Genomic DNA, 14,492 nt, shown 5'->3' on the forward strand with positions numbered 1-14,492 from the left:
CGCGCTCTCTACCTCTCACCTTTTACCTCCACTTGTGGACTTCAGTGCACAACACATCAGCTATCTGTGACCAGGCGAGAATATGCTTTCCAAGGCAAAACTTCATATCATAACCGCTACACACAACCTACATTGTTGTCACCATATTAGCTAACGTCACACCTAGTCAACATAGCTACTAGAACTAACGCATTAGTAAACCTGCTACAATCATCCAGTAGAGTGTACAGTCAGCAAGCAGTTTAGCAGTTACACCGGTGGACCCCGTTAACTTGACTTGGAAGAGTTCCACTGTAGGATAGCCATAGCCAGCTAGCTAACATAGCATCCCTCTCTATTTGAGCCAAGTGTTTGAGTAGGCTTAACTAGCTAGCTGCAAGTGAAAGTGAAAAAAATACAATGAAATATCACTCTCTCTCTTACTTCTTTATTTTTAAAGAAATTCATTTGTTCAAAACTGTTCAACTATTGTCTTTCTCTTTGAGTCAACTACTCACCACATGTTAAGCACTGCAGTGCTAGCTATCTGTAGCTTATGCTTTCAGTACTAGATAAATTCTCTGATCTTTTGATTGGGTGGACAACATGTCAGTTCATGCTGCAAGAACTCTGATAGGTTGGAGGACGTCCTCCGGAAGTTGTCATTATTACTGTGTAAGTCTATGGAAGGGGGTGAGAACCACGAGCCTCCTAGGTTATGTATTGAAGTCAATGTATCCAGAGGAGCACGGAAACTAGCTGTCCTCCGGCTAGACCATGGTGCTACCCTACAGAGTTTTATTTTTATTTTTATGAAATTCACTGAGGAGGATGGTCCTCCCCTTCCTCCTCTGAGGAGCCTTCACTGATGGCCATAGTCGTAGCATTCCTTCAATGCCTGTCTAGTGCTTGACCTAATCACAGATGATTAACTTTTCTCCCCTCTGTAGTCTACATCTTTACATCAGCAGTGGATGAAGAGATACAATGAAGTAAGCAGACAGTGCAGTGATGCTCTAGTCACGCTATCCAACTCCAATTCATTAGTCAGAGGAGGATGACAGTACTCCAGTCAAGCTGTTCTGGAGAATGCATTGAGTCCCACATGACATCCTAAGGGTCAAAAGGTCAAAAGGGCTCCAGTGAATAGGGTGCCATGTTGGACACAGTCATTCTGGGTTGAAGTGAGAGTCCATCACACTTCGGGAGAGAGAAGTTTGATCCAGGCTGCAGGATGATAAAAATATCCTTTCACGCAGTGATGGGTGTGGTTGGTCGGTGAAGCATGTTGACTCAATTAATGACAGACACACACACACCAGTGGAGGCTGGTGAGAGGAGGACGACTCATAATAATGGCTGGAACTGAGCGAATGGAATTGCATCAAACATATGGAAACCATGTGTTTGGTGTATGTGATACCATTCCACTTATTTCGCTCCAGTCATTACCACGAGCCCATCCTCCCCAATTAAGGTGTCACCAACCTCCTGTGACACACACACACACACACACACACACACACACACACACACACACACACACACACACACACACACACACACACACACTAAATAATGCAGGCTTCTCAAGTGACTGTGGGGAATAATACAGTAGAGCCAACTGTGATATGCAGACTTTCAGACAGTTCATTCTCCATTCAGTAAGCCCTACAGACAGACAGACACAGACAGACAGTGGGGAGAATGGGGGAGGGGAATGTCTATTAAAGTGGTACTCCAGTCTCCCTTTCACATCATTTCAAATCAAATCAAATTGTATTAGTCACATGCGCCGAATACAACAGTTGTAGACCTTACAGGGAAATGCTTATTTACGAGCCCCTAACCAACAATGCAGTTTAAAAAAAATATGGATAAGAATAAGAGATAAAAGTAACAAGTAATTAAAGACCAGCAGTAAAATAACAATAGCGAGACTATATGAGGGGGGGGGGTACCGATACAGAGTCAATGTGGGGGGGCACCGGTTAGTTGAGGTAATATGTACATGTAGGTAGAGTTATTAAAGTGACTACGCATAGATGACAACAGAGAGTAGAGAACAATAGAGTATAACACCTGATTTACTTAACAAAAGGCACATCTCAATAGGTAGTCCAGGTATGGTGGGGGTTCTAACTCTATTGTTCTATTGTTCTCTGTTAGTCCTTAAGCAAGGGAGAGAACGATGATATCACAAATTCCCATCAAACCAACTCATTGAATGCCCTACCTATTGAAGTTTACAGTTATGTCGAGAAAAAAAAAATGTTTTTTTTTTCTCCCTTAGTGTGCTTTACTGCATTTATATTGCTTTTTGACAGTAAAAGTTCAAAAATCGTTGAAGGATGTCTTTAAAAAATGAATATTCAATATGCACCACCTTGCAAAGCCAGTATTTCTTTGGTCTAATACCCCCCCCCACCCCCCCACCCTCTCTCTCTCTCTCTTTCCCGCTCTCTCCCTGTCTCTGAGCACAGCATGATGATGAGTTATTTTACAGCAGCTTGGCACAGCATGGAGCATTTAGCTCCCCAGATGGTCCTCCTGGTGATTCACTTTGCGGCCTTGTCTGTTGCTGGGCAGCACTGAGGGCTACGGTAACATCCCACACTTTTCAGTCCAGTCTCCAATAAATGAGGCAAAAATGTATGTGTGTACATTTTGACAAGCATGTTTTTATTTTATTACCCCTGATCTCTGGCCTATCATCCTATACTGTAAGGATAATCTCTTAATACGTTTAATATCAGTCTGGATTTAAAGTACTACAGACCCCAGTCCTACACATAAAATCAACTGTAATCATTCTATCAAGGGCCTAAACCAGGGACAGGCAACCCTGAGTGCGTCAGCTGCTGCAGGATTTTGTTCCAACTAGGCACCACACTTGACCAACTGAGATAATTGATTAGTTCAGTGATTGCCTAAATTCAATATGCTTGGTCATTCAGGTCGGTTAAATAAAAAATATGAAGTATCTGCAGCACTCTAGGATCAGGTTTGTCCACCCCTGGCCGATAGACTGCTGCAAGCCAGAAAAGTACACGGCATGGCTCTCTTCCTAGCCTCGACTAACTCATTAGACTATGTCCCTAGCCTGGGCTAGCATGCTACAACGCTAGACATGCTGCTCTTCCAGCCAAGCTAATATGCTGTCCTGTTTGCCAAAGCTAACTCTTAATAAATACAACATTAACTTTGGCCAACACGGCTAATCATGCTGCTTTAACAGCTACGCTAACACTATGTTGTCCTAGCAGCTAGCTATCCTGCGCTAACAGCCCTCTATGCTAGCTAGAGTGGGGCTGACAGGCCTTTGATAGCCAGGCTAACATGTTGTTTCCTGAGTCAGTGTGAGTTTGGCAGGCTCTGGCAGGGTAGCCTCCTGCCCTTTGCAGTGTGAGCCAGTGGGGGTGCGAGCACAGGCCTTGGCCCGGTATCAACATCCTGCGATCCAGTGATAGGACGGCTGGGAGCCATGAGATGACAGCATCTCATTGCTGGGACCCATAAATCTTCCCTATGCTCTGGATGTGTGCAGGCATGTTTGAGAATACACCATTGTCTTTAACGTGCACAACTTGGCCACAGCTGTTCAACTCATAACACCAAGTTTAACCCATGCAGGTCAAAGTAAGAGACGAGCCTGCAAAGTTGGAGTGAAGTCAGACCTGCCAACTACAGCGGATTTGACAATGGAGATGTTGTACACACAAATGAGCCATTTCCAAATGACGCACAGCCTACAGTATCTTAACGGCTATTGGAAATGCAGTTAAGTATTTCAGAACCGCAATAGTTAAAACCTGTATAATTTCTTTGAATTTGAGCCTTGCATGCAAAGTGTTTCAGGCCTTTGCACCGCCCTGCATGTTTTTTCGATTAGCACATCATCCGTTTCCATGGCAAAGCAGTAAACTGTGGCTTCCCTGGATATTCCACCTGGTGTTAACCTGACTCCACACCGCACATCAACATACTCCACAGAGATTAGATATAGATTCCTTAAAACTCTACACTTGTTTTTTTGTTATACCACAGTAGAAATGTAGCCTATATAATTAGTCATATTAGCCTATATAATTAGTCATATTAACCTATATTATTGCTCATATTAGCCTATATAATTAGTCATATTAACCTGTATTATCGGTCATATTAGCCTATATTATTGGTCACATTAGCCTATATTATTGAACATAATGTGAACAGTGTTACCCGTAGCCAAAGCAGAAGATATACAGTAACTGTGTTGTCAAGTAGAGGGAAGCCAGTTTTGTGTTTCCATTTACAGGGTAGGACCTCAGCTAGATGACTAATGAATGTGTCTCGTTAGATTGCCTTTGACTTTACTGCCTTGTTGTAATCAGTGCAAAATGTTTACCAAATGTTCTCAGTTGATCCTACGACTGGTTTCATTGTTTCATAAGGAGAACATTTCCTTCTCTCAGAAGCAAAATAAGGACACTGCATTCGACTGAGCTGGCCTCTGTTTGTCTCGCGATGGGGTTGCCATGTCGAGAACTGCATACCCAGGCACTGGGCACAGACAGCATCCATTGAAACTGGCAGGTGGTAGTGAGGCCAGCAGGGGGTGGGAGTGGGGAAGGGGGTTGGTAGAGCCCCCCTAGTGGCTGCGAGCCTCTGCCCCCGCCCCCCGGGCTCTGGGCGGCTGTCTAGAACAGATTACGCCAAACCAGTGCCAGCCCCTCTCTCCCAGTGTTCCTGATCAACAGAGCACTCTTTGTGTTGAAATGACAAACCACGAAGTCGAGCCAACATCTGCAGGATGAAGGGGGGTAATAAAGAGCTGGGGGGAGGGCTAGACACCAGTGAAAAATCATTTCAGATTCAGCCGGTTGTAGTGGATGTGATAATGTGCTGTATACTCAAATGATCTGTTACGCATTGTCATACACAACTATCATTTAAAAACAGCTGGGAAACAGCGTATTTAAGCAAAAACATTAAACGCACAGTAATTCTTCTGTTACTTATCCTTACACTGTGACAATAATATTTACCAATATGACAAACATTGAAGTTAAATACTGTACCTTTGGGGCTTGACATATAGAGTGATGGTATAAAATGCAGATATATTTAAGGCAAGCTGTTGATTGCATGGTTCTACACAAGAATACAATCAAGATGTGACAGAGTGAATATTCCGTCCATACTGGGGTGTCAATACCAGGGTTGTGGGGTGACAGTTTAGCCATCCACAACTACACAGAGACCTTTCCACAAATTGTGATGTAGATACTGAAAAGATACTCAAACAGGTGGAGATGAGCAAAGATGCATAAAATGTTGCATTTTAACACACAAACGGGCCTCGTTCCTTTGCCCAGGCTTTCCTGGCACATGTCAGATCTTACAACGCCTGGATAGGTATTTTAAGTATCAGCGAACCACATCATATGTTACCAAAAATCTGGTGCTCAACGGCACAGTCGATGACGTGGCACGCAACCATTGGTTGATGCATACAACGTCTGAGCAGGGGACTGCGACCATAATCACAATGTGGCCTTTTTTACCTCCTCTTCTTGGGGCCAATCAACCAATGTGCAGTCTGATTGGCTAGTCAGTAAACAAGCACGCGTTCAGTACAAAAAATAAAGTAATGCAACGTTCAATTAAACAGAAACAGTGCTGTTCTGAACGACTAGTTGAAAATAGGGGCGGGGTTGTGGGTTGAAAATGTACCCTCTGCCCTTTAAATATTCGTCACTCATTGCAACACCACGCCACACCCACCAAACGGAGCAAATGTGTCGTTCAGTACAAGCCGTTACCCAACGTAGCAAAAGTTAAATCGAACTGAATGCACCCCTGATGACTAATCCACTTCCTGATTGAACCACTTCCAACTATTGCACAGTCTGATTGGCTAGCCAATAATCACATGATTGATCCATTTACTGTTTTGAGGCAGTCTGTAATTACATGGCTTGATTGACACATGTTAATGGCTTGTTGTCAATAGTACAGAGTGCCAATATAATTAAGTTTAATTGAATTTACTCACCTTTTGAATACAATAATATATTATACAATTCATGACATCTAGGTAGGAGTTGTACATTGAAGGGAAGGACGGATACATTTAATGTATGTATTGCAGTAAATGAGCAAGAGTAACTTCAGCTGTTTTACATCGGGGGGCACCAGCCATGTGGGAACAATAAAATTTAATTACTAAACATTCTTTTGTTTTATAAGCAGTGAAGTTCACATATGTTAATTATCCATGTGTTTCATTGCAGTGCACTATTCCACTTTTAAATCTAATTGGCTGTGTTTCTTAACTTTCTTTTCCACTTATTGGTCTTAACGACACATTTCACTGCACCTATCCGGTGTACGTGACAAAACATTCTATATATTTGGACCTATCACAGCAGATCTTTTTTTTGTTGATCTGATTGGTCAAAAGACCAATTAGTGAAAAAGAGATCAGAATTGTGCTGCCTGTCTAAACACAGCCATTGAAACCAATTCAGATTCATTACAGCACCTTAGCTTTTGCAAACGCTTGAACCCGAGGCAGGTCGTTAAAATGGAGGCTGTTGCTGAGCTCTTGCTGTTCATTTGGAAACTAAAAGGGGGGATTCCTGCAACAAGGTCAATTACAGCAGTGGATTATGTTCCTCAGCTAGAGGAACATGTCTCCCTATAAGAACATGCCTCCCCCATAAGAACATGTCTCCCATAAGAACATGTACCCCCATAAGAACATGTCTCCCAAATAAGAACATGTCTCCCAACAAGAACATGTCCCCCATAAGAACATGTACCCCCATAAGAACATGTCTCCCAACGAGAACATGTCTCCCCATGAGAACATGTCTCCCAACAAGAACATGTCTCCCATATAAGAACATGTCTCCCAACAAGAACATGTCTCCCCATGAGAACGTCTCCCAACAAGAACATGTCTCCCATATACATTCTCCCCATGATGTCTCCCAACAAGAACATGTCTCCCCATAAGAACATGTCTCCCAACAAGAACATGTCTCCCACATAAGAACATGTCTCCCAAAAAAACATCTCCCCATAAGAACGTCTCCCACATAAGAACATGTCTCCCCATAAGAACATGTCTCCCCATAAGAACATGTCTCCCAAAAGAACATGTCTCCCCATAAGAACATGTCTCCCCCATCAGAACATGTCTCCTCATAAGAACATGTCTCCCCATAAGAACATGTCTCCCCATAAGAACATGTCTCCCAAAAAGAACATGTCTCCCCATAAGAACATGTCTCCCCCATAGATTCTCCAAACATGTCTCCCCATAAGAACATGTCTCCCCCATAAGAACATGTCTCCCAAATAAGAACATGTCTCCTCCATAAGAACATGTACCCCCATAAGAACATGTCTCCCAACAAGAACATGTCTCCCAAAAAGAACATGTCTCCCCATAAGATCATGTCTCCCAACAAGAACATGTCTCCCCATAAGAACATGTCTCCACATAAGAACATGTCTCCCCCATAAGAACATGTCTCCCCCATAAGAACATGTCTCCCCCGTAAGAACATGTCTCCCCATAAGAACATGTCTCCCCATAAGAACATGTCTCCCCATAAGAACATGTGTCCCCCGTAAGAACATGTCTCCCCATAAGAACGTCTCCCAACAAGAACATGTCTCCCAACAAGAACATGTCTCCCCATAAGAACATGTCTCCCAACAAGACCATGTCTCCCAACAAGAACATGTGCCCCATAAGAACATGTCTCCCAACAAGAACATGTCTCCCAACAAGAACATGTCTCCCAACAAGAACATGTCCCCCCATAAGAACATGTCTCCCAACAAGAACATGTCTCCCAACAAGAACATGTCTCCGCCATAAAAACATGTCTCCCCATAAGAACACGTCTCCCCCATAAGAACATGTCTCCCCATAAGATCATGTCTCCCCATAAGAACATGTCTGCGCCATAAAAACATGTCTCCCCATAAGAACATATCTCTCCATAAGAACATGTCTCCCCCATAAGAACATGTCTCCCCCATAAGAACATGTGTCCCCCGTAAGAACATGTCTCCCCAATAGAACGTCTCCCAACAAGAACATGTCTCCCAACAAGAACATGTCTCCCCATAAGAACATGTCTCCCCATCAAAACATGTCTCCTACCAAGAACATGTCTCCCCATAAGAACATGTCTCCCCATAAGAACATGTCTCCCCATAAGAACATATCTCCCACATAAGAACATGTCTCCCACATAAGAACATGTCTCCCCCATAAGAACATGTCTCCCCATCAGAACATGTCTCCCCATAGGAACATGTCTCCCACATAAGAACATGTCTCCTCATAAGAACATGTCTCCCCCATAAGAACATGTCTCCCCGTCAGAACGTGTCTCCCCATAAGAACGTGTACCCAACATGAACATGTCTCCCCAACAGAAAGTCTCCCCCCATAAGAACATGTCTCCCCAAAAGAACATGTCCCCCCATAAGAACATGTCTCCTCACAAGAACATGTCTCCCAACAAGAACATGTCTCCCCACAAGAACATGTCCCCCCATTAGAACTGTTTCCCCAACAAGAACATATCTCCCCAACAAGAACGTCTCCCCCATAAGAACTGTCTCCCCGATAAGAACAATGTCTCCCCATAAGAACGTCTCCCCCATAAGAACATGTCTCCCCATCAGAACATGTCTCCCGATCAGAACATGTCTCCCCATAAGAACATGTCTCCCAACAAGAACATGTCTCCCAACAAGAACATGTCCCCCCATAAGAACATGTCTCCCAACAAGAACATGTCTCCCAACAAGAACATGTCTCCCATAAGAACATGTCTCTCCAGAACAAGAACATGTCTCCCAACAAGAACATGTCTCCCACCATAAGAACATGTCTCCCCATCAGAACATGTCTCCCCATAAGAACATGTCTCCCCATAAGAACACGTCACCCCATAAGAACATGTCTCCTAACAAGAACATGTCTCCCCATAAGAACATGTCTCCCCCATAAGAACATGTCTCCCCATAAGAACATGTCTTCTCCATAAGAACGTCTCCCCATAAGAACATGTCTCCCCCATAAGAACATGTCTCCCCCGTAAGAACATGTCTCCCCAATAGAACGTCTCCCAACAAGAACATGTCTCCCAACAAGAACATGTCTCCCCATAAGAACATGTCTCCCCATCAAAACATGTCTCCTACCAAGAACAGGTCTCCCCATAAGAACATGTCTCCCCATAAGAACATGTCTCCCCATAAGAACATGTCTCCACATAAGAACATGTCTCCCAACAAGAACATGTCTCCCCCATAAGAACATGTCTCCCCATAAGAACATGTCTCCTAACAAGAACCTGTCTCCCCATAAGAACATGTCTCCCCCTTAAGAACATGTCTCCCCCATAAGAACATGTCTCCTCATAAGAAGATGTCTCCCCCATAAGAACATGTCTCCACATAAGAACATGTCTCCTCATAAGAACATGTCTCCCCCATAAGAACATGTCTCCCCGTAAGAACGTGTCTCCCCCATAAGAACGTGTACCAACATGAACATGTCTCCCAACAAGAAATTCTCCCCCATAAGAACATGTCTCCCCACAAGAACATGTCCCCCCATAAGAAAATGTCTTCTCAGAAGAACATCTCCACATAGGAACATGTCTCCCCACAAGAACATGTCCCCCCATTAGAACGTTTCCCAACAAGAACATGTCTCCCAACAAGAACATGTCTCCCCATAAGAACATGTCTCCCCCATAAGAACATGTCACCCCATAAGAACATGTCTCCCCCATAAGAACATGTCTCCCCATCAGAACATGTCTCCCCATCAGAATATGTCTCCCCATAAGAACATGTCTCCCAACAAGAACATGTCTCCCAACAAGAACATGTCCCCCCATAAGAACATGTCTCCCAACAAGAACATGTCTCCCAACAAGAACATGTCCAGCCATAAGAACATGTCTCAGAACAAGAACATGTCTCCCAACAAGAACATGTCCCACCATAAGAACATGTCTCCCCATCAGAACATGTCTCCCCATAAGAACATGTCTCCCCATAAGAACACGTCACCCCATAAGAACATGTCTCCCTAACAAGAACATGTCTCCCCATAAGAACATGTCTCCCCCATAAGAACATGTCTCCCCATAAGAACATGTCTTCTCCATAAGAACGTCTCCCCATAAGAACATGTCTCCCCCATAAGAACATGTCTCCCCCGTAAGAACATGTCTCCCCAATAGAACGTCTCCCAACAAGAACATGTCTCCCAACAAGAACATGTCTCCCCATAAGAACATGTCTCCCCATCAAGAACATGTCTCCCACCAAGAACAGGTCTCCCCCATAAGAACATGTCTCCCCATAAGAACATGTCTCCCCATAAGAACATGTCTCCCCATAAGAACATGTCTCCCCATAAGAACATGTCTCCCCCATAAGAACATGTCTCCCAACAAGAACATGTCTCCCCATAAGAACATGTCTCCCCATCAGAACATGTCTCCCCATAAGAACATGTCTCCCCCATAAGAACATGTCTCCCAACAAGAACATGTCTCCCCCATAAGAACATGTCTCCCCATCAGAACATGTCTCCCCATAAGAACATGTCTCCCCCATAAGAACATGTCTCCCCCATAAGAACATGTCTCCCCCATAAGAACATGTCTCCCAACAAGAACATGTCTCCCCATAAGAACATGTCTCCCCATCAGAACATGTCTCCCCATAAGAACATGTCTCCCCATCAGAACATGTCTCCCCATAAGAACATGTCTCCCCATAAGAACATGTCTCCCCATAAGAACATGTCTCCCCCATAAGAACATGTCTCCCCCATAAGAACATGTCTCCCCCATAAGAACATGTCTCCCAACAAGAACATGTCTCCCAACAAGAACATGTCTCCCCATCAGAACACGTCTCCCCATCAGAACATGTCTCCCCATAAGAACATGTCTCTACATAAGAACATATCTCCCCCATAAGAACATGTCTCCCCATAAGAACATGTCTCCCCATCAGAATATGTCTCCCCATAAGAACATGTCTCCCCATAAGAACATGTCTCCCCATAAGAACATGTCTCCCCCATAAGAACATGTCTCCCAACAAGAACATGTCTCCCAACAAGAACATGTCCCCCCATAAGAACATGTCTCCCAACAAGGACATGTCTCCCAACAAGAACATGTCCCCCCGTAAAAACATGTCTCCCAACAAGAACATGTCTCCCAACAAGAACATGTCCAGCCATAAGAACATATCTCCCAACAAGAACATTTCTCCCAACAAGAACATGTTCCCCCATAAGAACATGTCTCCCAACAAGAACATGTCTCCCCAACAAGAACAAGTCTCCCCATAAGAACATGTCTCCCCAACAAGAACAAGTCTCCCCATAAGAACATGTCTCCCACGTAAGAACATGTCTCCAAATAAGAACATGTCTCCTCATAAGAACATGTCTCCCCATAAGAACATGTCTCCCCCATAAGAACATGTCTCACCCATAAGAACATGTCTCCCCATCAGAACATGTCTCCCCATAAGAACATGTCTCCCCCCATAAGAACATGTCTCCCCATAAGAACATGTCTCCCCATAAGAACATGTCCCCCCATAAGAACATGTCTCCCAACAAGAACATGTCCCCCCATAAGAACATGTCTCCCCCATAAGAACATATCTCCCCATCAGAACATGTCTCCCCATCAGAACATGTCTCCCCATAAGAACATGTCTCCCCATAAGAACATGTCTCCCCCGTAAGAACGTGTCTCCCCATAAGAACGTCTCCCAACAAGAACATGTCTCCCAACAAGAACATGTCTCCCCATAAGAACATGTCTCCCCATCAGAACATGTCTCCTCATCAGAACATGTCTCCCCATAAGAACATATCTCCCCCATAAGAACATGTCTCCCCATAAGAACATGTCTCCCCCATAAGAACATGTCTCCCCCATCAGAACATGTCTCCCCATAAGAACATGTCTCCCCATAAGAACATGTCTTCCCAACAGAACATGTCTCCCCCATAAGAACATGTCTCCCCATAAGAACATGTCTCCCCATAAGAACATGTCTCCCAACAAGAACATGTCTCCCCACAAGAACATGTCTCCCCACAAGAACATGTCTCCCCATAAGAACATGTCTCCCCACAGGAACATGTCTCCCCACAAGAACATGTCTCCCCATAAGAACATGTCTCCCCACAAGAACATGTCTCCCCAACAAGAACATGTCTCCCCCATAAGAACATGTCTCCCACGTAAGAACATGTCTCCCCATAAGAACATGTCTCCCCATAAGAACATGTCTCCCCCATAAGAACATGTCTCCCCATCAGAACATGTCTCCCCCATAAGAACATGTCTCCCCATAAGAACATGTCTCCCCCATAAGAACATGTCTCCCCAAAAGAACATGTCTCCCCACAAGAACATGTCTCCCCCATAAGAACATGTCTCCCCCATAAGAACATGTCTCCCCAACAAGAACATGTCTCCCCATAAGAACATGTCTCCCCCATAAGAACATGTCTCCCAACAAGAACATGTCTCCCCCATAAGAACATGTCTCCCTATAAGAACATGTCTCCCCATCAGAATATGTCTCCCCATAGGAACATGTCTCCCCATCAGAACATGTCTCCACATAAGAACATGTCTCCCCATAAGAACATGTCTCCCCATCAGAACATGTCTCCCCCATAAGAACATGTCTCCCCATAAGAACATGTCTCCCCATAAGAACATGTCTCCCCCATAAGAACATGTCTCCCCACAAGAACATGTCTCCCAACAAGAACATGTCTCCCCATAAGAACATGTCTCCCCACAAGAACATGTCTCCCCAACAAGAACATGTCCCCCCATAAGAACATGTCTCCCAACAAGAACATGTCTCCCAACAAGAACATGTCCCCCCATAAGAACATGTCTCCCCACAAGAACATGTCTCCCAACAAGAACATGTCTCCCCAACAAGAACATGTCTCCCCATAAGAACATGTCTCCCCAACAAGAACATGTCTCCCCAACAAGAACATGTCTCCCCCATAAGAACATGTCTCCCCATAAGAACATGTCTCCCCATAAGAACATGTCTCCCCAACAGAACATGTCTCCCCACAAGAACATGTCTCCCCATAAGAACATGTCTCCCCCATAAGAACATGTCTCCCAACAAGAACATGTCTCCCCATAAGAACATGTCTCCCCCATAAGAACATGTCTCCCCACAAGAACATGTCTCCCCCACAAGAACATGTCTCCCCCATAAGAACATGTCTCCCCATAAGAACATGTCTCCCCATAAGAACATGTCTCCCCCATAAGAACATGTCTCCCCACAAGAACATGTCTCCCCATAAGAACGTCTCCCAACAAGAACATGTCTCCCAACAAGAACATGTCTCCCCATAAGAACATGTCTCCCCCATAAGAACATGTCTCCCCATAAGAACATGTCTCCCCCATAAGAACATGTCTCCCCATAAGAACATGTCTCCCAACAAGAACATGTCTCCCCATAAGAACATGTCTCCCCATAAGAACATGTCTCCCCAACAAGAACATGTCTCCCCCATAAGAACATGTCTCCCCAACAAGAACATGTCTCCCCATAAGAACATGTCTCCCCATAAGAACATGTCTCCCCCATAAGAACATGTCTCCCCATCAAGAACATGTCTCCCCATAAGAACATGTCTCCCCCGTAAGAACATGTCTCCCCATAAGAACATGTCTCCCCATCAGAACATGTCTCCCCATAAGAACATGTCTCCCCATAAGAACATGTCTCCCCCATAAGAACAAGTCTCCCAACAAGAACATGTCTCCCGACAAGAACATGTCTCTCAACAAGAACATGTTCCCCAACAAGAACATGTCTCCCCCATAAGAACATGTCTCCCAACAAGAACATGTCTCCCCAACAAGAACAAGTCTCCCCATAAGAACATGTCTCCCACGTAAGAACATGTCTCCACATAAGAACATGTCTCCCCATAAGAACATGTCTCCCCATAAGAACATGTCTCCCCATAAGAACATGTCTCCCCCATAAGAACATGTCTCCCCATCAGAACATGTCTCCCCATAAGAACATGTCTCCCCCATAAGAACATGTCTCCCCCATAAGAACATGTCTCCCCATCAGAACATGTCTCCCCATCAGAATATGTCACCCCATAAGAACATGTCCCCCCATAAGAACATGTCTCCCAACAAGAACATGTCTCCCCAACAAGAACATGTCTCCCCATAAGAACATGTCTCCCCATAAGAACATGTCTCCCCATAAGAACATGTCTCCCCCATAAGAACATGTCTCCCCATAAGAACATGTCTCCCAACAAGAACATGTCTCCCCATAAGAACATGTCTCCCCATAAGAACATGTCTCCCCATCAGAACATGTCTCCCCATCAGAACATGTCTCCCCATAAGAACATGTCTCCCCATAAGAACATG

The sequence above is a fragment of the Salmo salar genome, chromosome ssa15 (genome assembly GCF_905237065.1).
Source record: "Salmo salar chromosome ssa15, Ssal_v3.1, whole genome shotgun sequence".
Lineage (NCBI taxonomy): Eukaryota > Metazoa > Chordata > Actinopteri > Salmoniformes > Salmonidae > Salmo > Salmo salar.